This window comes from Rhopalosiphum maidis, chromosome 1, assembly GCF_003676215.2.
Source record: "Rhopalosiphum maidis isolate BTI-1 chromosome 1, ASM367621v3, whole genome shotgun sequence".
NCBI classification, from domain to species: Eukaryota; Metazoa; Arthropoda; class Insecta; order Hemiptera; family Aphididae; genus Rhopalosiphum; species Rhopalosiphum maidis.
The window spans coordinates 86,421,947-86,447,024 of NC_040877.1; positions in this window are offsets into that span (position 1 = coordinate 86,421,947).

Genomic DNA, 25,078 nt, shown 5'->3' on the forward strand with positions numbered 1-25,078 from the left:
CGAGTGCTTAATATAATAATATGATACCAATTAGATAATTCGTAATATCAAATTATGTGCATATAATATTACTCGTCGTAATTACATACTGTCGCATTGTAATGCATAAAAATTATTTAATTTCATAATATTTCCGGATCATTAATGATTTATAAAAATGTACAACTATGATGAATTCATTGTTAAGTTTTTTTTTTTTTTTTTTGTAGAACATAGAGTCGGCTATAATGAAAACCACCGCTGAGCTGTTAGTTCTTCCCACGTCTACCGGAATACCTAAATGTGGTTTTAATGGAATTTAACGACCTACCGAAAATACTTCATCATCCGTATAGGTAGATGATTTATCGGAAAACACGATAAAACGTGTTTTTATTTCGTGTGTTCGTGTTGTAAAAAGACCGTTTACATATTTTTGATCTCATATCGGACTAAAAGATGTTTCGAGTTCTTTATTTTTTTTTTTAATCTTAAATTCATGTAGCGTCGCTAATAAACAGCGCAGGTCGGAGAGCATTGCATTTAACATATTATTACACTGTGACATTACGATAATTCGGCGCCTACGACGACTACGATGCCGACGCGTATTACTTATATATACATATTTATGATGTCATATTATCATAATATATAATGTGGTTCGTCTCTGCGTGGTCGCGTGGTATGTTATAACACCATATTTTGTGTAAAATATCAATTTCATCGAATTCATTTTTCGTTCAATAAAAATACGATTCGTCGTTTTCCCCGAAGACCAGATAGAAAAGGGCGACGGCGAAGGAGGCACTGCACCGCTCGTCATTCCGGCATAGTGTTCGCGGTACTACGTCTCCGTGACGCGCATTCGTCACGCGCACGCGATAGACCGTCCAAACGTCCACCACCATAACACCCACCTATCCATAATATGTTATTAGACACTGCAATGGCACAGGTACACGACGGCGACGACGACGACGACGACGATAATAATAATCGTACGCTCTCCGCAGCGCAGAGCAAAAGAAAATCCAATATTTTTTCAGCGTAACATATTATTATTATTATCATCATCGTTGCCATTGCCTGCATACACGTGTAATAATATATATATAATATGCCTCTATGCTGCAGTATATCGTATATATTATGTGCTCGGTGTGGCCGATCGGACTGCAGTCGTGTCGCCGAGACCGGTCTTATATTATATTGGTGATATGGTCGGTTACACGATATAGTCGCGCGCGGCGATTTGCAATGCTAACAGCGGCGCCGGCTGGGAAAATGCATCACGCGAGAACAATATAATATCGGCCGCCGACGATGTAACTACGACCGTCGCATACGTATGTATATATATGTGTGTGTGTGTATTTGTATTTGTATACGCATACCGACGATACCGAGCTATAGGTAGGTACTACACATTATAATATATGTAGTATATATATATATATATTATCTGTGCGTGTTTGCGTACGCGGAAAATACGCTGTCCTACACGGCTCTGTACAGTCTCTCGTACGACGACGACGATAATAATAATACGACGACGACTACGACTACGATGTACTCGGTGTAATATACGTGCGCGTTCTGTGTATACGCGTATAATGATATTTACGTGTATGTTTGGCGTGTGTGTGTGTGTGTGTGTTTGTACGCATTGCGAATATTATTGTAACGCGCGGCCCGACCGACCAAACACGATACCGTTACACATTTTCAGTTGTAAAAATTCCACCGTTGCGGATGATCGTAACACATATATATATATATATGTCATGTACGTGATATAATCGGCCGAGCTATACATATAATACCATCACGATCGTACGCAAATTCCTTGTCGACCGGTCCGCGGTATCGGAATTTATCGGCAGTGTGCGGTATATTATATGCACCGACGATTTTCTTATGATGAATGGATCATATCATATGTTCATGTACGAGGTGTAGCGAGACTATTTGACAAACTTCCATTACAAATGTCACTATATTTGTTAAATAGACCTGTTACGCCCTGTATATTAGGTATCAGGCTGCGGGTGTACTCGCTGAACTATTAATGCGCACCGTAGAGTATGTTATTATTATGATAAAAAATAGCGGCGCACTACCGACGCGGGTTAGGACTTTTGCACTTTATGCGCGAATAATTGAAAAACGATTTCGAAACGCGTAATCAGTAGTGGTTTATTTTTACCTATACAGTTTTCGTTTCCAAAATACGCTATATATTTTATGATTTCCTTATAAGAATTTTAAGTTCTCCTCGTTTATTTCATACCAGATGGATTAAAAAATATAATAAAAACGTTGTTCTGCTGTGACAACACGCTTCTGCATACCGATTGCATTTTTACATAAAACAATACATTCAATACCCGATTCTTTATATATATATATAGCTCCGTTCAATGCATTTTATCTATTTTGTCTCGTTTCATTTTAAACCAAAACCACGCCCAAGTTTTTTACAAACTATAAATGGAAAAAATAATCTCGAATACACCCTATGAACTATTGTTGTTTCGTTCTAAAGTACTCCTATCTTTTATCTTACACGATCATTCTCTAAGCACACATACACGTGTGAATGGTGTTTTGAACTCGACCTTTGTGGGACATCTCATCGTTTTTAAACAATACCAACCAATACTATACATCATAAACCGTAATTTCGAATTTTAAAATATGATGTAAGACAAATAGATTACTATGGGAGAGTTGAATATTTACTGTAGTGTAAAATAGTGTGAAAATAAAAATCCTAAAATTAAAAATGTTTAAATAATTACATTATAATAGGTTTTATACTAATACTATACTATTTAGTAATAATTATTTCTTGTTTAAATTTTTATTAGAAATGAAACAAAGGAACAAAATATCAAAAACTTTTTAAGGCGTTCTTCAAATAGAATTCTCGAACAATATTAATTAAATTAGTTGTTGTTTCACAAATGGTATTGCTGTTACGTCCACTTTTAGCTTTCATAATGTCAAGCCTCGAGGACGATAGATTACATGGTATAGTATTGTACAGCAAATTCATTTAAAGGGTTGTAATTTGTAAAATGCCATACGGAGAGAAAGTCTTTGTAACTCCTCGAGCATATCAGACAATCCGGCTTGAGTGGATTCCGCTGTATATATAGAGTGCGCAATATATTCGACCATATTGCCGACCAGACCAAAGGGCAATAAAGGACTTTTGGATAAACTGTGTACCCAAGATCCTAATAGTTTGTTTCAAAACTTTTTAGTGCTTTTCGTATGATTCCGATCAAAAATTATTGGTCCTCGTGACATCAGTATATTTTCAGAAGATAAAATATTATCGATTTGTTAATATTAACAGCCGTATTAATATATAGATACAGTCATATTATAGGAATAATGTATGTATATACGATATTGTATTTCTGGTAGTATTTGGAAATGTATATAAATTATATTAAATAACCGTAGTATAGTAGTTTACTGTAGATTTTTAATCATAACTACCGAAAGGCATAAACACGTCAAACACAGTGTCATAAATTAACACACTTAAACGATGACACACTATAGGTCAGATGACGTTGTAGTGTAAATACCTCTGTGCCTCTGCAAATAATTTAAAATTATAATTTATTGATATTACTATAGAATTATAGTAGTATTGACGTAATACTTTTTTATGCATAATTGAATTTAATTCATAATTGTAAAGTATCAAATAATATATTCTATTAATTGATATTAAAAAAAACCTAATACCCGGAAACCAATAAATAATCTTTTTTAACATCAGTATACGTAAATTCAATACCCAATAGTGGAAAAAAAATTTTCGCTTTAATGTAATAGGTTCGGGCAACAGAAGAAATCTTTCATTAAAATAAAAGTTGTTAATTTTTTTTTTCAAGGTAATTCGCCGAATTTACATATTGTTTGTACGACTATATAATATGACGTATATGACGTACAGACTGTACGCGGCGACGGCGGTGACGTATAGAAATCGGCGTGCGTTTGGAAAAGAGGAGAGCCAACAAAGCGAGGTAAAGAAATTATTTTAATAGGTTTTTTTTTTTACATTCTTCAAAAAACCCCTTTCCGACGACGATACTGCTGCTGCATTAGGTAGGTATACACAGCTCCTACAACACACACACACACACATATATATATATAAATTATATACTCGTCTCTCGGACATCCGCAAGGCGCGGTGACGGTGGCGGCGGTACAATGGCCGCAGAAAAGAAGTAGGAGAAAGGTGTGCGGGGGGGGGGGGGCTGAGGTGGTGGTGAAAAAACCGGGAGTCCATCTGTCGGCTACTTGAATTACGTCTCCGGTCAACAGGCGTAAAGAATTTTATTGTGCGTTTTGCGAAAAAAAAGGGATTCTCTCTTATGCATGGGCTAAAAACGATTCGTTTTTCGATAAAAATCTCTGGACGTCTCTCTAGCTTTATTATTATTATTATTATTATATTCGCGTCCGTTTTCATGTCTGTCTCACTTGTTTGCCAATTCTATTATACGTACGGCCCCGTGTGTCAAAGCGGCCGCCACCGCCTCCTTGAAAGGGGGCGCTAGTATTCAAAAAATTAAGAGAAATAATAGCCCGAGTACGATTCGATGTTGCGTGAGACCGGAATCCGCAACGATGGAACCGATTCGTTTATTGTGCGTTTCGAAATGAAAGGTTTTTTTCCTCAATGCGTTTACGTGCACATATATGTGTGTGTTTGCGCGCGCGTAAAAAAGAAACGAACCGCACAAAAGAATATAGTGCACATAATATATATATAAAAATATATTTCATATTATTATATTTATGTAAACAACTGTCCCTCAGGGCGTGTCGGGATACAGTTTAGGGCCTTATATTCGCACTTATATTATACACATTATACGCGCACATGTACTGTACGAAATTGATGATGTTAGTGAAATGAACCGGACCACTTGAACGACGCCGGTGATATTATTTGCAACGTTTCAGTCGGCCAACAATATAATAATATGTTCTTATATTATTATTGTTATAATTTTTATTATTATTATTATTTTTTTTTTACATTCCCGATTCTATGCGCTCGAGGATTTACGATTTATTTTCGTACGACGTTTTATCGAGTTTTTATGAGCAATTACCTATATATATATATATATTATATACACGTTGCACACATGAAATACTAATGTTCTTACGATTCTCGTATTCAGCTTATAAAAAAACAGGTGTCCACTTCTGAGTAATAGTAACATAATATTGTTAATATCAGTTGTTTTTTTTTTAAGTCCGATATTCAAATATTACACTAGTCCACCCTGCAAAACTGAGTATAATATACCTTTTATTATATAATAATAATATATAATAGTAAATACTTGAACTATTAACCAAACTAGTCTTTAATAAATTATTATAATATTGTATTACACCAAATTTCGTATGAGTCCATACTTCATAAAATATTATGGTAAATAATTATAATAATTAGAACAAAAATTGATTTTTATCAAATTCGATTACATTTATAGATTTTAGAATTGGATAATTGAGATAAATATGCGTGTAAGAAAAAAGTTCAATAAAAAATATTTTATTTAATTATATAAAAAACTGAACACTATACATACTTGGATTATGCCCCTAAACATATTTACCCTCATGTTTATATCTGCGAGTCTATATACCAATAAAATAATACATCATTTATGGTTTGTCGTTAAATTTAATGTACGGATAATGAAGTCAAACGACGCGATTGAAAGAAAAATTTTCCTCGAAACCCTTTTTAGTTTTTGATAAAAATCAAATTATCGTGAATTGTAAATCTGATGACACCGCGTGTGTTTAATATATCATATATACAGCGAAAGCAACAACCCTTGTGGTTGTGGAACGCGTTTTTTAAATTGGATAAGAACGGCGTGCGTCTAACCCCACTGATCAATGACATCATCATCACAGAAATCCGGAATTCCGGGATAATATATTTCAAATTCATTAATCGGAAGTAATCGTATATAATAATAATATACAACCGAACAAATTAAATAAGAATTATTAAAAAATTATATTATCCACGAACTGTATGAAAAACGTTACCGAACGGCAAACACACAATATCAATATTGTAACGTCTGTAGTAATAGGATGTAAAATATTATATATACAATACAATCAGTGTACCGGGGGATGGTTATACGATCTAAGCATTTTTCACGGGAGACGTTATAGTTTCTAGGAAGTGATTAAAAAAAAAATTGTCTGCAATGAAAACAAAATAATAATTAAAGACGTCGTAGAAACCGAAAACTCTTAATTTTAACGGCACACGGTGTACCTATTTATATATATATATTATAACGTCACGTTTATTTCTCTATACTACATCGTATACCTACGGAGGAGGGGATAGAAGAATTGCCGTAAGGTTTTTGTTTGTTTGTATTTTTTTTTTTCATTATTATATTCTGCTCTTCTACGTTTTTCGATTTTTCTTGTTTATTAAATTCCTACGGAGACATTCAGAAAATGTGAATCGGACATTTGGACAATACCTTGAAAACAGGTTTACAAGAAGTCGGATAACTTTGACTATCGTTTCACACCGAAAAATAATGACAAAAATTCCAATATTTTCCATGTTTAAGTATCAAGTATCTATTATAAGTTATACATAGCTGTATACATTTATGATTATTTACTATATTATGATTCGTATTATACAATGTTTTATAATTCTCTTGTAAACAGACAGAGATTTACATGACAATTTTTGTGCTCGAGTATTTGAGGAAAATTTCTAAAATGTTCAGTACATTTTGATGGTACATATATCATCACAGATTAACGATATTTGAGTTTGCTATAATATTATATATAATTTGATTCATTTATATACAGTCTTAAATAGTAGTATTTGTGAAGTACAATGTCCAGTGCCAAAACGGTAGATTTAAAACATAAACAGCTCTGTGCTATGCGGTATATCTTAACAATTTATACTTAAGCCATATAACTTACAATTTATAGTTGAAATAAGATTCAAAGAGGAAACTCTTTTTTACTGAAATGATTTAGTGGATAATTTAAAAAAAAAATTGATGTAGATTTCCTTTTTAACATTTATCGTTTTTGACCCATTATTCTTAGTAAGTACTTAAATAAAATTAAACAACTAAAAAACGTATCGTTCACATTTTGACTTTGATATATGTATTAAAATTTTCAGAAAAATTATCTGAAAAATAATTTACTGTTTAAAAGAAAGTTTGTCATTTAAAAAACAGAAATTCGTATTTCCCCCGGACGCTCCTAAGAAGTACAAAAAAATTATGTATTAAATCTCAAGGATTTGAAAATATGGCATTTAAATATTTATTAAAATTTCGAAAATCCGATTTTGAATAACTGCTTTTTTTAATAATTAATAGCGGGGGGAGGGTGATCATTTTTGGCAAATCACTTTGTACATATTTTATAGGTACACGCGTTACGAAATTAAAAACAACCAATTCGTGCCATCTAAACAATCTCAACTCTAAAGTAATATAATTCAGAACCGTTGTACGTTGTATATGAGTATAACTATATACAATAAAGCATGTATGCACACGGACACGACACAGTAATTAAACATTCAAATAGTTACGTATTTGTGTGTTCATTTTAATTAAACGTATGTCGTTTTTATTGGACATCCAACGACGCTATACCTAACCCGACCGCCCAGGTCCTCCGGCCCAACGGTACGATATTATTAGCGTGACAATTATTATTATTATTATATACTTACGGTGTGCACACACACACACACACACAAAAGTGGCCGTTGTGTAGGTCAACCCGCGTGAATAGCACCGTCACGGGAAATAGGTTGTATCGGAAACATCCCGACATTATGAGAATAAAAAAAAGAACAGTACAGTAGCCACCACACACACACACACATGCGATTTCAAATATTATTATTATACTGTATTACACACATACGACATTATACGCGCATGTTATATTTATATACACATCACGAGGAGTATACCTGCGCGCTGCGTTTACCTATATTATAATACACACGACGTGTACTATTATAACCTAATAACAATAATAACGGCCGAACGTTATTATTGTCTTTCATTGTGTTGTGACACAAAACAACCGGCAATTTCGCGTGCTCGTCGGCCGCGGTGGTCGGCGGAGGGGTAACGATCATCGTCGGGGCTATTGTCTAATATATATATATATATATATATGACTGTATGATTGTATGATTGGTTATCCGGTGTGTGGCGTGCGAAGACGGTGGAAAAAAAATAAAAAAAATAAAAACAACAAATAAAATTCAACCGTGCGCGCGTATTATTATTATTGTTATTATTGTCGATTTCACTTTGCATGTCATCGTCTCTCCGTCATTAAGGTGTCCACGGCATCGTGGTTCCTGCCCCTGCGTGTCATGTGCGCTCAGTGTCACGACAACTGCTCCGCGAAAACTCGCGCGCGCAAACGCGATACTTTTATAAAAAAAAAAAATTAAACCTCAGATTTCTACATTCTATATTACAAGGATTTTTCAGATAGCCCACAGTGTAAACGTGTACAAAGAAAGGGTTTAAAAATATGAATATTTCTGTAACATTTTGAACGTCGTACAAAGCAATCGAATAGTAGTAACACAACGTTCCATTCGCTTCAAATCGTGTAGGTATATATTTTTAAAACGACATAGGTAACGACAACAATAATTATGAACATTAATAACAGGACGCTTTATTTGTTTAGAGATATTAATAATTCTGAAAAATCGGTCATTTTTTGTTATTCCTTGATAGTTTATAAGCTAAAATATGAGAAATTATGGCGACAGACTGCGACATAAAAAACTAAACGTCTAGACAAAATACGGCACTAGCTGTTTGTGCACCGCGCGTTTATGGTATTTTACAGTCGTTACACTTCCTCGGTTCGTCAATGCGGTTTATTGGTAGATATTGGCTATTGGCTTTGGGATTTTTACAATACCTATGTAGTGAGCATAAGTGTACAGACGCCATCTATCGGACCGTTTAGCGCAGGGGTTATCGCTCATAACAGCACGCAGCTATTTCATTTGACATTTTTATTTTTAATCTGAGCTATTACTTTATAAGCGTTATCAATGAAGTAAAGAAAAATAATAGTTATATTACGAGAACATATTTCATATATACTTAAACTAAATACGTACATTATTTATTATTTATTTGTGTGTTATTAATTTTGAATAAAAATTAAATTAAATATATTAAATAAACCGTTTACTGTTTTGTTCTAGTATGTTCTAGTATGCAAGGTATGCATTGTAATAATCGCGATAAAAGTTGCGGTTCTAAATATTATAATATTTATATAAATTTAATTTTTTAAGTTACAGGTATGAGGTACAATACCGGGTAGCATGCATATTACCTGGGTAATATGAACCTTAACCATACGGATACGAACATATCCAATATGGCAGTATCCACCTTAAACATAATATGTACAATGTATTTATATTATCCGATAATTAATGTGTGATATGCATTGACCAGTGTGCTATGGTTATAAAGTATTCGTTTTACCATTAAATTTATTATAATCGTAAACTGACATCTCGTTTTACCAGCGCAGTGTGCATCTAACACTTGATTAAATTATTCAATTAATTTCAGTGGTAAAAATCAAATGGTTCTAATCCAAAAAAAATTACATATTATATTATTACTGTAATTATAGGTTTTCATAAATTATAATACTTAGGTATTTGAATGTGTTCCCTCCGGATCTATATTTATGCATCGATTATCACTAACGGATAACGCGAATGCGAATTGTATATTTTGTAGATCTCTTTTATTTCTGTAGTCTGCTTCTGGTAGTTTGAATTAGTCAAAATGTATCGCATGCAACGCCTACAAGCTTTAAAGTTTATTATCGCACATTTTATTAAAGTGCGTTACTTTATCACTGTGGATAATTTATTTGTATTTTTATTTATTTAATATTAATTGGTTGATGTACACATTGTCCGGGTAATTTACGAAATAAAATTGTATAAATATAATATTTTTTCTTTATCCAATAGCCAATCGGTATGGATCGATAGTGTTTACGTTGCACACACTATCCGATTTTCGTACTTTAACCGTTATCTAATACATACAAGTAAACATGTAATAAATAACCACAAATGTATAGATATTTGAACATCGGAAGAATCCTGCGGTGGGTATATAGATACTCGACATTTTTCTTTTAGCGTATAGACCGTGACCACGTAAACCGCACATCCTTTGATTTGTATTATTTCCTTTCTGTCGTCGGAGTACCAGATATAGAGGTAATTAATTTTATCGCGTGATTTTGACGTAACGAAATAATATAATACGGCAAACCATCCATGTGTGCCTTGTACAGTGGCTGTTGGGCGTGTAGCATTCAGGTAGGTATATACAGTATATATATCCACGTATATAATGAAGAGAGAACTATTCGAGAATATTGTATACAATGTGCTACCACGGTCGGCGAAAACGAAAATAAAACAATAATAAAAAGGGCTGTTACACGCACGCATACCTATACAAAACAAACGGTCATTTTTGGATACGCCCTGGCCACTGACAAAAACAGTAATAATTATGGGTGGTGAAGTTGTAAGTTCATGTAACAAACACATAGGAAATTACTTACGGAATAAGTGCCCCGAGGCTTGAACTGCTTCACGATATAATAGCAATGGGGAACGTGTGGAATTATTTATAAGTTTTATAACCAATATGAACGAAACAGTGATAAATATAACGGTTTTTATAACGTATAAAATATATAATATATATATATGAGAAAATATTGATAACCTACATTAAAAATACAGAGGAATAACATTAAAAAAAAATCGGTTTATTTTTATATGTTATTACTTATTGGTATTTTCTAAGTTAAGTGAGTATAACGTATTACTATATAATCATTAGTACATTTTTCATCTGTTTTACTTATATTATATAGTATGCCGTAAAATTAGTGATTGAATTACATTTACAACATTAATAAAACTTAAAATTTTCTTCTGTTTCGTTTTAATCTTTTGGAAATTCAGATTAGTCAGTTGTATGATGAAAATTAAACTATAAAGTTTTTAACTTTTTTTGGAATGCAGAATTCGTAGGCACCCATATAATAATATAATATCGTAAATCATAATAATTTATTTACTATTTACACGCACAGAACATTGAATTATATGGCTATGATGAATATAATATTATGAAATGATATGGTTTATTTTATGTAGCTTTATAATTGCAAGATTATATATATTTTAGACACAATAAAATATCAATAATAATAATAATCATAAATGAGTCAATTAAGCTTACAAATTGTAAGACGTATTTAAGAGCGATGAATGTAGAAAGTATAATATCGGAATAGATTTCAACACTCGTAATCAATATTAAGCCTACTTAAATTTTAAAGTATACAACTGCGATGTTTATATGTATATATACCTAAAAGGATTCGGTTGGCAACGAAGTCACGGAAACATTAGCGGTAGTGTAAAAATAATAATTCCATAAGAAATGCTTACTTACAGGTCCTTTGCGATAATAATGTATTTACGTAAAAGTATTTTATATGTTTAAGAAAAACGTAGATATAATAATACTTATGTAATATAATGGCGTAGCGAATATTTGAATTTTAAATTAGTAAAATGATACGGTTGAGTATATCAAAGGTTTGCAACATGCGGTTTTTCTTTTTCCGTTTTACTCTTTCATGTTTAACGTGAACGATAATCATGTTTATACTACCAGTTCAAGCCTGTGTACTTATGGACTGCGTAAAAAAAAATAAAACGTTCAGTGTTGCATATTTTGTAAAGATTTTGTTTAGGTATCGTTTTAGGAATACGCGCGAGATGTATTTTTTGAACTTTTAATGGTTATTGACTGACGGAGATGATGATAAAACCTCGAGAGTAATAAATTATAATTTATTTATTTTTAATTTAAAATACTACTGACGACCAGTAAACGCGTATAGAGAGTACAACACACCGTGAGCTTTGCCACATATTACCACTGCATCGTTAAACTGTACCACTGCAGCTACTGCAGGATTGTTATTGTTATTCGTTCTTTATATATCCGTGTCCTGCGCGGGTATAATAATATATTCTATGATGTATTAACGACGGTGGTAAAATTGGGCGTAGTTTATAGATTATTTTGAATTGTAGTCCGCACAGTGTCGCTTCCACTATTTTAGGACTACGAATAATTTGCAATTAAGCATAATTTCATCGGACGGAAAAAATATTCGTCGGGTTTTTGGCGTTCGAGAATGTCTATAATATAGTCTTTGAACGACATTAAAACGTTTCGGGATCATATCGTATTGTTAGTAACAATTTGTTACCGCACTGCAGTTTACCGTAAGTACACAAATACATAATATATTATTATATTATACCTAACGTTTTGGATCGTATAGCGTACTCATATTATAATATTATTTACCTATTTATTATGAAGTCATCACTCTGAATGCCGCTATTGTACACACGGTTTTTATTTTTCGCAGTCTTTTGTTGAATACTGTTTTTTTTTTTATGTAATAATTTATACGCATTACTCTTCGTGTTTAAAGTAAAACAAATACCGTTGAAATGTTTGCAGATAACGAAGCATTCGTGGAGTGTATAATGCGGATGTGCGTGCACAAAGAAAAGGCGAATAGAATATATGCCTTTCAACAATGCAACGTAAGTGAGTTTTAATATTAACGTTGTTGTAATTGGAATGACGTTTTTTTTACGATTAAATATTTCGTTGAAAAATTATGAATTTATACTAACATGTTATTTGACTTAATTTTGACATTATACGAGTTTACGCAAGTCCTATAATATAACTTTTTATACGGTTTTTGTTTCTGTCAAAGTATTATTACAGCAATGCCTATATTTTTGTTGTTTAAGTGTATAATATATATATATATATTTATACAGAAAGGGATTCATGAAGCGTTATTAATTCCTATTGTTTCCTTTGATAATGAATTTATTCAAAATACGATTTTTGGATTTTTTTTTTTTAGTATACTTAAAAAGACTATATTTTAAAACACTTTTTTTTACCATTTTTGGTTAAACTTGTTTGTCAAAGTTTAAATTGGTTACATAATATATGTATAAGACATATAACGGAAACTTACTATACTAATATAGTGTTAAAATACCGTAATTCATTCATGAAAGAGGAATGATTCAGGATTGATCAGACCACATATTATTATTAAATATTATAATTCGAAAAATCTATGCAAGTATATTTTTAAGGAAGATAGACGAGAGTGTTACTATAACTATATAACCTTTAGTATCTATGTATGCAATATAAATATAAATAAATATTGTTTATATTCTTATTATTCTTATTGCGGAGCAAAACTATTCATAAAGTGGCTACAGCTATATGAATAGGGTTGTAGTACAATATGTGACTTGTCTTGTTACAAATATTATGTTGATTTAAGATCTTGAAGATACTGTTCAAAGATTTTATCGTTATTTAGATGTAAGAAGCGCTATCATTATTCTCGAAGCTATTTAGTGAGCAGAGTAGAAGCACCATTACTGTTTCCAATTTTGATTTTTTTTTTTTTTTTAGTAATACATTACACAACTTTTTGTGCGTGGCAAGTGTGTTTGGATCAACATGTTGTTGATGGTTCACTATTATCTAGTGTACTTATAAATTACTGGTAATTTAAACAGTAGCACAAGCTCTTTATTTATTGCTGTGGATAGTTGAACCAGTTTTACTTCTGCTTGATTTATTGGTAGCAAAGTTGCTCCGTCACATACTTTGTAAGTTTGTTTAGTAAAATATATCGTTTTTAAATTTATATAGTATAAAAACCTAAGATTCTTGTATTCTTCACAGATAGTTCTTACTTGTTGATTATTTTCCTCGTAGTTTTTTCTATCAATTTTATCACTGACCTATCTATTTATTTATTATTATTATTATTATTATTTTTTATTACATTTTTCCACAACAATATCCCTGTTATTTAGATAATAAAAAAGGAACATAGAGCGATATAGGTTTGAAACTTTTTATGTCACATTTCAAGGATTTCATTTATTTATTTTATGTTAAAATAATTTTAAATTTTTATCATACCTATAACGTTGTTATTGATTTTGGTTTTTATAATTGAATAAAATAAATATCATAATCTATAATCAAACGATTGCTCATACCATTTTAACACATTGCAATAATTATATTAATTGAAATACATCTAATTATAACTGTTATAATAAAACACTAAAACAGTTAACAATCATGTTCCCCCCTGAAGTGCCCTAAAATTTAAATAAACAATTTTATTATGGGTGTGATATTCTATTGTTATTTTTTCTTTTGACATACATAGATATAGCCAATCACAGAGCCACTTTGACTTTCTAATTGATTTTTATTTGACAAGATAGGTATAACAATAAATAATTTCGTCCTTCTAATTCTCTATAATCTATACATATTAGTTTATTACCTACATACCATATATTTGATGGTTGTGACTTTTGCAGATAAATAGTAATAATAATATATTACTCAAGGTTCATTTTTCCACATTTATTAATGTAAAAACGTGGACAATTGATAATTCACCATATAATATCTTCACTGAAATAAAATTAAGTTGTATATATTGTAAATAGTGTTGAAATGGGTGTTCATCCTAATATAACGATGATGTATTACTATAATTAAAAAAGGTTTGCATAAGACTTCGGAAAAAATCGGAATAATACTATTGGTATATTAGTAAATACTACATAATTGAATATATGTTATTAAAAATTATTGATATACCGTATATATTACATTTATTTATATTTTGCAATTTTATAAAATATACATAGTCGCTGTATACAGTATTCACCCACAGAGACAGTGAAAACACATGTCAGTTCTTTATATTCTGTGAACTATTTTCATAAATAAGTAACATAATATATAAACCCTATATACAACCACATTACAGTCAATAGACTCGAGTGTCTTTGTAAAATACCTACAAGGTAGTATTATACATATACTAGATATCTAGCAGAATTAAATTTTAATTACAGTTTCGGTAATATCAAACCACATACAAGGTTAGGTTTATTGGTTTATATCTAGTTTGTGTACGATCTTTACTCGATTACGCGCGGCTCTATAATTTAAAACTCTTATCTTTAGAATGAAATAAAATTAATTGAACGGGTTCAGAGGCGATTCTCCTAAGTTATATAAGTTTCTTACAAAAAAATTTATCATCCTCTGCATTATATTACGAACATGTCGCGGAGGCTCTAAATCTCAGTTCTCTCAAAACTAGGTAGTTTAGGGCCGATTAAAACTTTTTTGTCAAATAACTGCATGAAAAGATTGGTGCACCTTAGTTCCTCGAGTGTATGAGCTTACAAGTTTCAATAACTCATACAAAATCCAGCGAGGTCTTCCATCCTTAGTTATGTTATCTTGAAATAATATTGATGTCGATATTTGGTCTGATAAATACTTAACTTTGTAATTTTTTACCATTATTATTGTTATCCATATCATTTATTCTAATATTTTTAAACCTATACTTTTATTTTTTATATAAAAGCCGATTGACGTTAATAACTATAGAAATAAAAAATACCTATGGCTATTATAATATTATTACATAATAATATGGTAGGTACCTCTATAATAATTATACTCCAAGAGAAATGTGCGTGATTTATTAAAACGTATTAATCAATTTATTTTTATTTTTTCGTTATCTTCAACTACGACCTTTCTGTGGTGTAAAATAACCTTGTTTCGTTTAAAATTATTGAACCGAAGTTATGGGGATTACTATTTAATCCAAATGATCTTAAGGGTCTTCATTAATCGCTGCCACGTATAGGGAGTTACAAATGTTTATGGATTCTTTTTATCACCCGTCTGTCTTTCGCGCTTTTACGGTCCTTTTAACAGGCCTTAAATGTTTCCTAGCAACCACGAACCACGTAATACAATATTATGTTATTGTAACCTGAAGCTTTTAACAACGCCAGTAATACGTATACTTATATTGATAAATTATTTTTATTGGTTTCCATCTCTACGCCGTCATAAAATGATAAGCCCATCATCATGTTATATTATTATATGCTTTATATTTGAACGTTGACGATTTTGTTTCTGGCCCGCTCTTGCAGGTCTACGCACAATTAATAATTAAACATTTTATGATAAATACTTTTTAAAATACTTTTAAAAATATTTTCTCAGAAACTTTTGGTCGTGTATAACATATTATGCCCAACGTATAACCTTTGAGTGTACACGATTTGTCCCGCCGAGTCGAGGAAACTTTAATTTAAATATTGTGTGGAGTGAATAAGCTACTTCGTCATTCCCGAGATATAACAAAACAATACATACTTTGCTCGTATAATACAACGCCAGTAACATCGTTCTCGTGTTCGTTTCAAAGAAATTAAGACGAGTTACATATATTCCTTACGAAGTGTTTCTAAGAAGACAAAATAACTTATGTTGTTGAGAGATTTCGTAGTAACCTCGTAAATGGCGAATAACCTACGGTATTGTCTTGTTCGTTGTAAGTATGTACAAGTTTGATAAAACGTACTTATAGAAAATGTCCTTATAATTATTGGCGTACCTATATAATAGTCTTTACATCAAATAATTATATTCTAAAATAGGCGTGATCAGTGTATTACTGTAATAATCTCATAAAATGGCCATTTCCGTAAAAAAAAAACTTCGTTTGATTGAAAACATTCGATCGGTTGTAGTTCATTTACTATAAACGTGTTTTTGTTACTCAAATAATATTATATATTATATTATACACAAAACATGTATATAAAAAATGTAGTAAACAGTTGAAATCAAAACAACCTATATTTTTAATGATTTTTTTTTTTTGAAACAGTTTTTATAAGTGTTAAAAAACGTGATTTCTTCACATACTACCTATTAAATTATTGGTTTAGTAGAGCTTTCGAAATGATTATTTTTTAGCTACTTTTAGGTGGCGTAACAGCTACAAATCGGTAAATAGTAAACTATTTAAATTATAATAAAATATATAGTGTAATCTCTACTACATAGACCACAATTATGACTTAATATATATGATATTATCTCTGTTCAAAACTGTAATACTTAAAAAATAATCAACTGTTAGAAGAAAAAAAACCAAACCATGTAATATTATCGTCTCTATCCGACATAAAAACTAATTCAACTTTATATTTTCCCTCAAAAACACCAATCCGCGTAGCTCTATCGCGAACGTCGTCGTCCGCGTTGCGTGCTCACCACACATTCGGTGATGCTCTACACTGCACACACACACACACAATCATATATATACGGTATACGTATACGATACATTTCACGTGTGTACATATATATATATATATGACCACATAGGTGTACACATGTATACCGTCTGCGTGTGCGGATTTCGCGCGCGCGTGTGTGTGTGTATGCGCGCGCGCGCTGAAAACGACACCCTCGCCCGTACGCTCACGGTCCAGCGGCCGCGCAGGCGATCGGTCAACCGCATGCGCGCACAGGGCCCATTGTCCGTTTACACTCGCCGTGTATTTTATTGTTACTGTTACTATTTATGGTCGTCGCGGGCACTCTGTACGTCTGTGTGTGCATTGTAAAGGGCCGGAAATCGCGGTTTTTGTCCAGAAGGCTTTTACCGGGCCCGGTTATATAAACGTACATTATATATATATATACAGACGCCGCAGAAGCACGACACGATTATTGTTATTATTATACACAGCGGCGGCGGCGGAAAGAGCCACGTCCGTGTCAGTTGCACGCGATCCGCGTCGTAGTGGTTTTGTTGGCGGCGGCGGCGGACGAGCGCAATTTAAATTGGGAAACAACGGCGGCGATGCCCTCGGGCGGCAGCGGTACCCTCCGACCCACGCAATCAATCGAGCTGGGTCCACCCGCGCCGCCCGAAAAAGCCAAGCCGACCGGCAAAGTTTAAACGAATTATCCGCTCGGGTTTACCGAGTTCTTCTCCTCTCGACGGTCCCCGCCATAACCACTCTACATCGCCAAAAGAGATAAGGCCAACGGGTGGTGTATATATCCGGTCAATACAACATAAATATTGCACTCGTATCCTGTGTGTGTGTGTGTGTGTGTGTGTGGTGTGGATACGAATAATGATGATGAAATCGATTCGATTTCCCTTCCTTACCTGTACGTCGCCACCAGAGCTTACCGACATTTATAATACATCGTGTATTATTCCGAGATACATGCGATTCTAATATTATGTCTGTTACGTATTTCAAGTTTACAATCCAAAATACATAAAATTATTATAGATTGTAAAGCGTCTTCAGACTCTATAAAATATCTTGTGAAAAACGAATATGTAAAAACAATATAATAACGTTATCCAGAAGCCAAATATCATGTATGTATATGTATACTGATTATGTTACTTTAATTGTGTTTATTAGAGATAAATCATTTATATTATATCACTTTAATAGAAATAACAACCACGCGGGAACAGAGGAAAGGATTGTGTTGTACAAAAAAAAAAAATATTATATAGAAGACAAATTTTTACTTTTTTATATTTTTCAATTGAATTTATATAATAAAATATATACTTTAGCTCTTTCTTTTCGTGCACTTCGTTAAAAATATACCCGTATTAAATGTAGTTAATTTATAATCAATAAATAATAACAACCAATAACCGTTAACTGTTTACTACATTAATTGTAAATTAAAATTAATTTTATTAGTGCATTGTATTTATGTTAGCAGTAGTGAGCTTATTGAAGGATTTAAATTTATTGTTATAAGCATTCTCCGAACAACGCGTCCCATTTCAAAAAAAATCACGTACAAATCGGTCCAGTAGTTTTTAAGTCTATTATTTATTCGAATATTACAACATACATATTTATAATATTTATATATATATATATATAAATAATCAAGTATTAATTCATAATATATAAATATATATAATTATGTAACGATATTTTAAGTAGCTAAAGTTCATATAATAATAGTTGTCTAAACTCTAAAGTTATTTTTATTGACTGTCTAATTGTATATATTTATATAATATGTATTATATAGAGAATAAAAGAATCAAATGCAGTAAAGATTATTGTAAAACGATGAAAAGTCTAAATAAACAAAGGACTGATAGAATATATTTAATACTGATATACACAGATATACAAGTGTACTTAAAATATAATATCGAATGCATTATTACTTTATTCCTATAGAAAAATACTCAAACGAATTGGTAGTCGCGCAAAATGGTATGACCCGGCTACCCTAGGGATTTTTCCCTAATGTTTTGATACAGATGAGGGTGGCTTTGATAATATTTACTTATATAGTATAGAAAACTTTTGTATATTCGGATATGGTGACATATTACTACCGTTTGTGTTATTGTGTAATGCGTATAAATGTATAATATGTAATTAATGTAAAAATCCAAAAAGATTACTTTAGAATATTCAATTTCGTTGGCTTATATACTATAATTTATTTATCTTTATGTTTAATTGTATTACTGTATAGTATATATAATATTATATCAAAGTTTATATATAAGCACTGAATATTTTACCGTGAATACGTTTTTAATTTTTTGTTTTTTTTTTTTTTTTTACATAATTTGAAGTCATAAAAAAATAATATTTGTGAAAAAATGATGTTGTTCCCTGTATTTATTGATTTTATAATTTTTTTTTTTTTATACTATATATATATATACTTTAATGAAGAATATTTTTCTGAGAAATATGGTTTAAAGAACTTTGAGACTATATAGTAACTTGTTAATTAGGTATAAATATTTAAAGTATTCTGAGAATAGTTTAATGGCACCGCAAAGGCATACACGGACAATGTCCATTTACTCTGTTCATCTATAAAGTTTAAATACTTACATTCATATTCATAAGTTTTAACTTATACCCAAATGGCTAAATGTTTTAAATTTGACTTTTAATTATCAAAATTCTTGGGAAAATATTCTGGTTCAAGATTTGAAATAAAAAGTGTTTTGTTTAACAATTGTAAATATTTTAAAACTAATAATTATATTATATTTAAAAAAGTGTCAGTCCGTTTTGAGACGATGAATGTTTACCGTTTAAAGAATCACTGGTATTATAGTCATTTAAAATAATTTTCACTGAAAAATCATTAAAAACATAATGTGATAATGTGTCTATATATTGTTATACATTAATTGTTTGATTTTTAGAACTGTTTTTTTTTACTAGTCCTTTAATTCATTATTAATCATTATAGGTATACGCGTATAATGCATATGTACGCATTATTACTACCTACCACGATATTGCGCCATAACAAACTATAATGAAAATAAAATACAATTATTTTATTCATTGTTACAATTTCTATAGAGATTAAAAATCCATTAAATTTAACTGATATATTATTTTAATATACATTCGAAATTCCTTATTGTATACAGTACTTTGTACTACCACCCTATAATATAGTAGTGCAATATTGTGGATAATACGTTGACGGCGTAACGGTAGCAGTGGATAATAATAACGTGTCTCCATACAATTTAATATTATACACTGAAAACCGCACGTATGGTTTGGTGACAAAATGGTTTCCATTCAGGTGGAAACGGTTTAATAATAGGTAATAAAACCTACCTGAGGGGTCATTGAGAAAACCAATGGTACATGAAGTGGGCGTGTTTAGAGTAAGTGCACTTCTAACACCTGCCTCGGATATTTTTACGATTATATGACAAACTAGTTTTCTTCCGCAACAAGTGGACGTGTGCGCACACGGGGCAAGTATTATTTACTTATAATTTGTTATAAATATATAATGCATAGGTATATGTATTGAAAATACATAAAATAAATAATTATGTATACATAAAAGTATAAAATACGATCTTTCTTCCGCTCATTTCACACGTTCATGAAAACACCCTAATAATTGCCATGGTTTTTATATTATGTACTTATACAGTATATATACTATTATTATGTGTATAGAATTATATATATATATACAATACACACTAGCCATAGGATAATTCACAAAGCATTACTATTATCACTTACATTTTTTCTTCAATAATGCAGTTATTATAAAATCTAATTTTTGTGTTTTGAATTTGAAGTCTGTAATTATTTAATAATTTAATTAATAAATACCATACAGCTTTTAAACAGAATATATAAATTAATATAGCAATTAAAGAGTATAATTACATATTAAAGTAGTAGTTTAAATTAAACAAATTATAAACTATAATAGTAAAATATATAATACATGGTCTGTAAAATAGACAAGGGTTGCTATTTGCACGTCATGATGGGGTCGTAATTAGTTTTAACATAATTTGAATGAAATCTTGAGATATGGAGAGAGGTGGAACGACACGTGGGACGAGTAGAAACATTGAAGGTAAGTTAGGATAGTAAAGTAGGAGAGTCGATTTTACCATTGAGTATAGATTTCGAGGAAACGTGAAGTTAGTTACATATTTACGGCGGTCAACTATAAAGAAACTAAGTTAAATATAGATCAATATAAAAGAGAGTAATTATGAGGAGCAATCAATATTTGACTTTGTGAATACAGATTTAATTACTCTTGAGAATTTCCGTTGAATCCTTTTCAGATGATATGAAACTGAAGCTGTGCTAGGATCCCAGAGGATTGAGCCGTATTTAAGTATAGGTCTAATTAAACCAATTATAATAAGGCCTTTAAAGGTGTAGAAGATTTAAACTGTTCCACAACACGCTTTATAAAACCAATAAGGACTTTAAATACTTTGCAGCATATATTTTTAATATGCTACTACATTTTATTATATTTGGAACTATGAGTAGGATTAAAGATATAACCAAAATCTCGGACCGAACTGTTAAGAGAAGAAATTGAGGTATTATTGATGAAATATAATATATATATATATAATAAAAATTAGAGACAGATTTCACAAATACTTTAAAGCCAACGTAAATTCAATATCATTAATGTCGGTATTCATCTTTAATCTTTATGTGTTCACATCAAAAATATGTTCAGAAGTAAGGAAACAAGTCTTGATTGCAATTCATAAAAGTAATCATTGAAATATTATATTCATAACTGATAAGTATTCGATTTTAAAATTAGTTTAAAAAAAAAATGTATTTATAAAATTGTGTATTCCATATTTCTACCATAATAATTTAATCTATAATCTGTGGCAATCATTTAAATAAACAAAAAAATATTCGATTTTCGCGAGCCAAAACTAAATTCACATCTATAAGTTACTCTATATACTATATAGTAACCTATAGGATTGATATAATAACTAATAAGCTATTATCACCATAAAGAAATCTATAGATATAACGTCGTTTATAAGTTACCCTTCAATCACAATAAGACGGGCAGAAGAATAATTATATATGTTATATTAAATCAAATAATTATTTTTCTTGTATTAAATTTATTTTCATTTATATTAAAATGTTTTTAATTCTTTTTAAAACAATATATATAAAAAAAAAACAATAAAAATAATAAAACAATAAATAATAATGATTTTTTGTTTGTTTTTAATTTTCCCACTAGAAAAGCTGAAGAGCTCTAAAAATATTACGTGGTCTTGTTTTTGATTGGAAATTGTATTATAGTTACTATTATATTAAAAGTTTGCTTAATTAAAAACTCCCAAAATGTAATGACAAATGTTAAAATATTTGGCTTCTTAGTTTTTTTTAAAAAATATCTTCATTATTATATTGTTGTTGATAATCGAAAACAATAATAATTTAATTTTGTAATAATAGAAATCTAAAATTTTAAAATCATTATGTTTTGTATTTTTAATTTTTTACAGTCTGATGTTATTTTTGTTTCTTGTGTGGTTGTAACTATAATAATTTATGCGATAATTATTTTAAACATTATAGAAACAAATGAGCTCAATCTATACAAGAGACGTAAGGGCTTACGTACACTTTATCTAATATTATTATTACTATATATATAATGATATAATATGTTAATTCGTGGATTCGGTGTCGCTACGAGTTAGTTCGATTTAGATGTATCGTAGTGGCTGGAAAAAACACAGGTATTTCGTAATTGTAATATTGTCGTCAATGGATTAACATAATATTATATTGTATGTTATACGGTTTTTTTTTTTAATCGACACCGCCTTCATGAATAAACATCGGGGACCCGGTAGATTTCGGAAAGTTTCATCTCTAAAGTGACAAAATAAAAATAAAACCCGATTCCGGTGTCGATAACGATACGCATCGTATAAATTATGTAAAGAAGTATCCATACTAATCCATAGTAGTGATCATCGCTGGGCTACGATTTATTATCATCGTTTCAAAATTGGAATAGTATTATAATAGGTAGGCATAATACACATGTACGTTTATCGTGTGTGCTTCAAGTGTGGCGCTATTTGGCACGGTGTGTCGTTTTGATTTCTATCGATATATTTCAATAATATATGCACATATATTAAGACATTGTATGTTTATTAACAGTTGAGTGTTGACATTTTTAATTAATGCCACCGAATTGTGTATACGTCTTATATAATTATATAATAACGAACGTCGTCGTCGTCCGTCGATATAGCGGCGTATCTGTATAATATATTTTACTTGATATACATATGTATGCGCACACCGATTAAATCGAATAAAAATGTTAAATTAATGACGCAATAGCATCAACGATTTTATATTTCTGATTGTTTTTACAGTGACCTAAGGAAACAACAAAAAAAGAGACTGTAATACTAATTATAGGTATTATGTGTATTCTATTTTAAAATGCCTTTATTATTTTATTATTCAACGAACAACCGACAGAACATTGAGAGATTAGCGTGGAAGTATAAGATTTAATTATTCAAACGCCTTCCGCCGGAAAGACTACTATTTTTTATGCAGGTACATAATTTGTTTTTATTATTTATTATTTATTTCGAGATAAAAAAAATAAATATCTACTGACGACAAAGTTGAATTTAACGACACTGTTATTGTATTATATTATCATTGTTATATAATATGTCCCTTTTGACTTATATATACTTATTAATTGTTTATAATTTCAAAAACCTCAACTCGAATTGAAATATAATTAATAATAAACGTAACTTGTGTTATCTCGTCATAAAATGTAAATGCAATAGTAACTTGGTGGTTTTTAGCAGGTAGATGTAGGTAAAATATAAAAATTACATGGTAAACGTTAACGGTTTCGGTTACCTTTTACAGCTTACACACACAATGTTATATTTGTTATATATGTACAATGTACATAAAATATTTTATTTATATCTCATAAACGTGACATGTCTATTGGGAGGACTGGAACAGAGGGTATAATATAGTGTGGTTATAGTGTCGCAGTCACATCGGATACCGAAATGGCAAAATAATATGATGCACACGCAGTGGTTTCGTTTACACTTTTATACCCCGCAGCAACAAGACGACCGATATAGCATAATGATATAATATATATATGTGTGTGTTTTATCTTATTATCTTATCTCTTAATGTCGTCGAGTTTCGCGAAAATTACCGCAAACCACTAAAAACTCATCTCGTTCGTATAATGTGGTACGAATTGTAAATAATTGACCGCGCACAGCATTAAAATATAATCTCACGCTCGTTTACTCCCCCGCGATCCACGAAACGCGATTTATCGTTGTACATTATATTATTATATATAGTAATAATAGTATAATAGTATATATATATATATACTATTCCGCTCGTCGAGTTTCCGCCGCCAATGACTCAAATACTACGGGGCGACCGCCTGCGTCAGTAGATCTGTACAGAGAGATAATTTCGACACACGCGTATATAATGGGGAATGCGCAGCTATATTGCAATACCCGCGTAAACTTTTTGAACTGCAGTCGA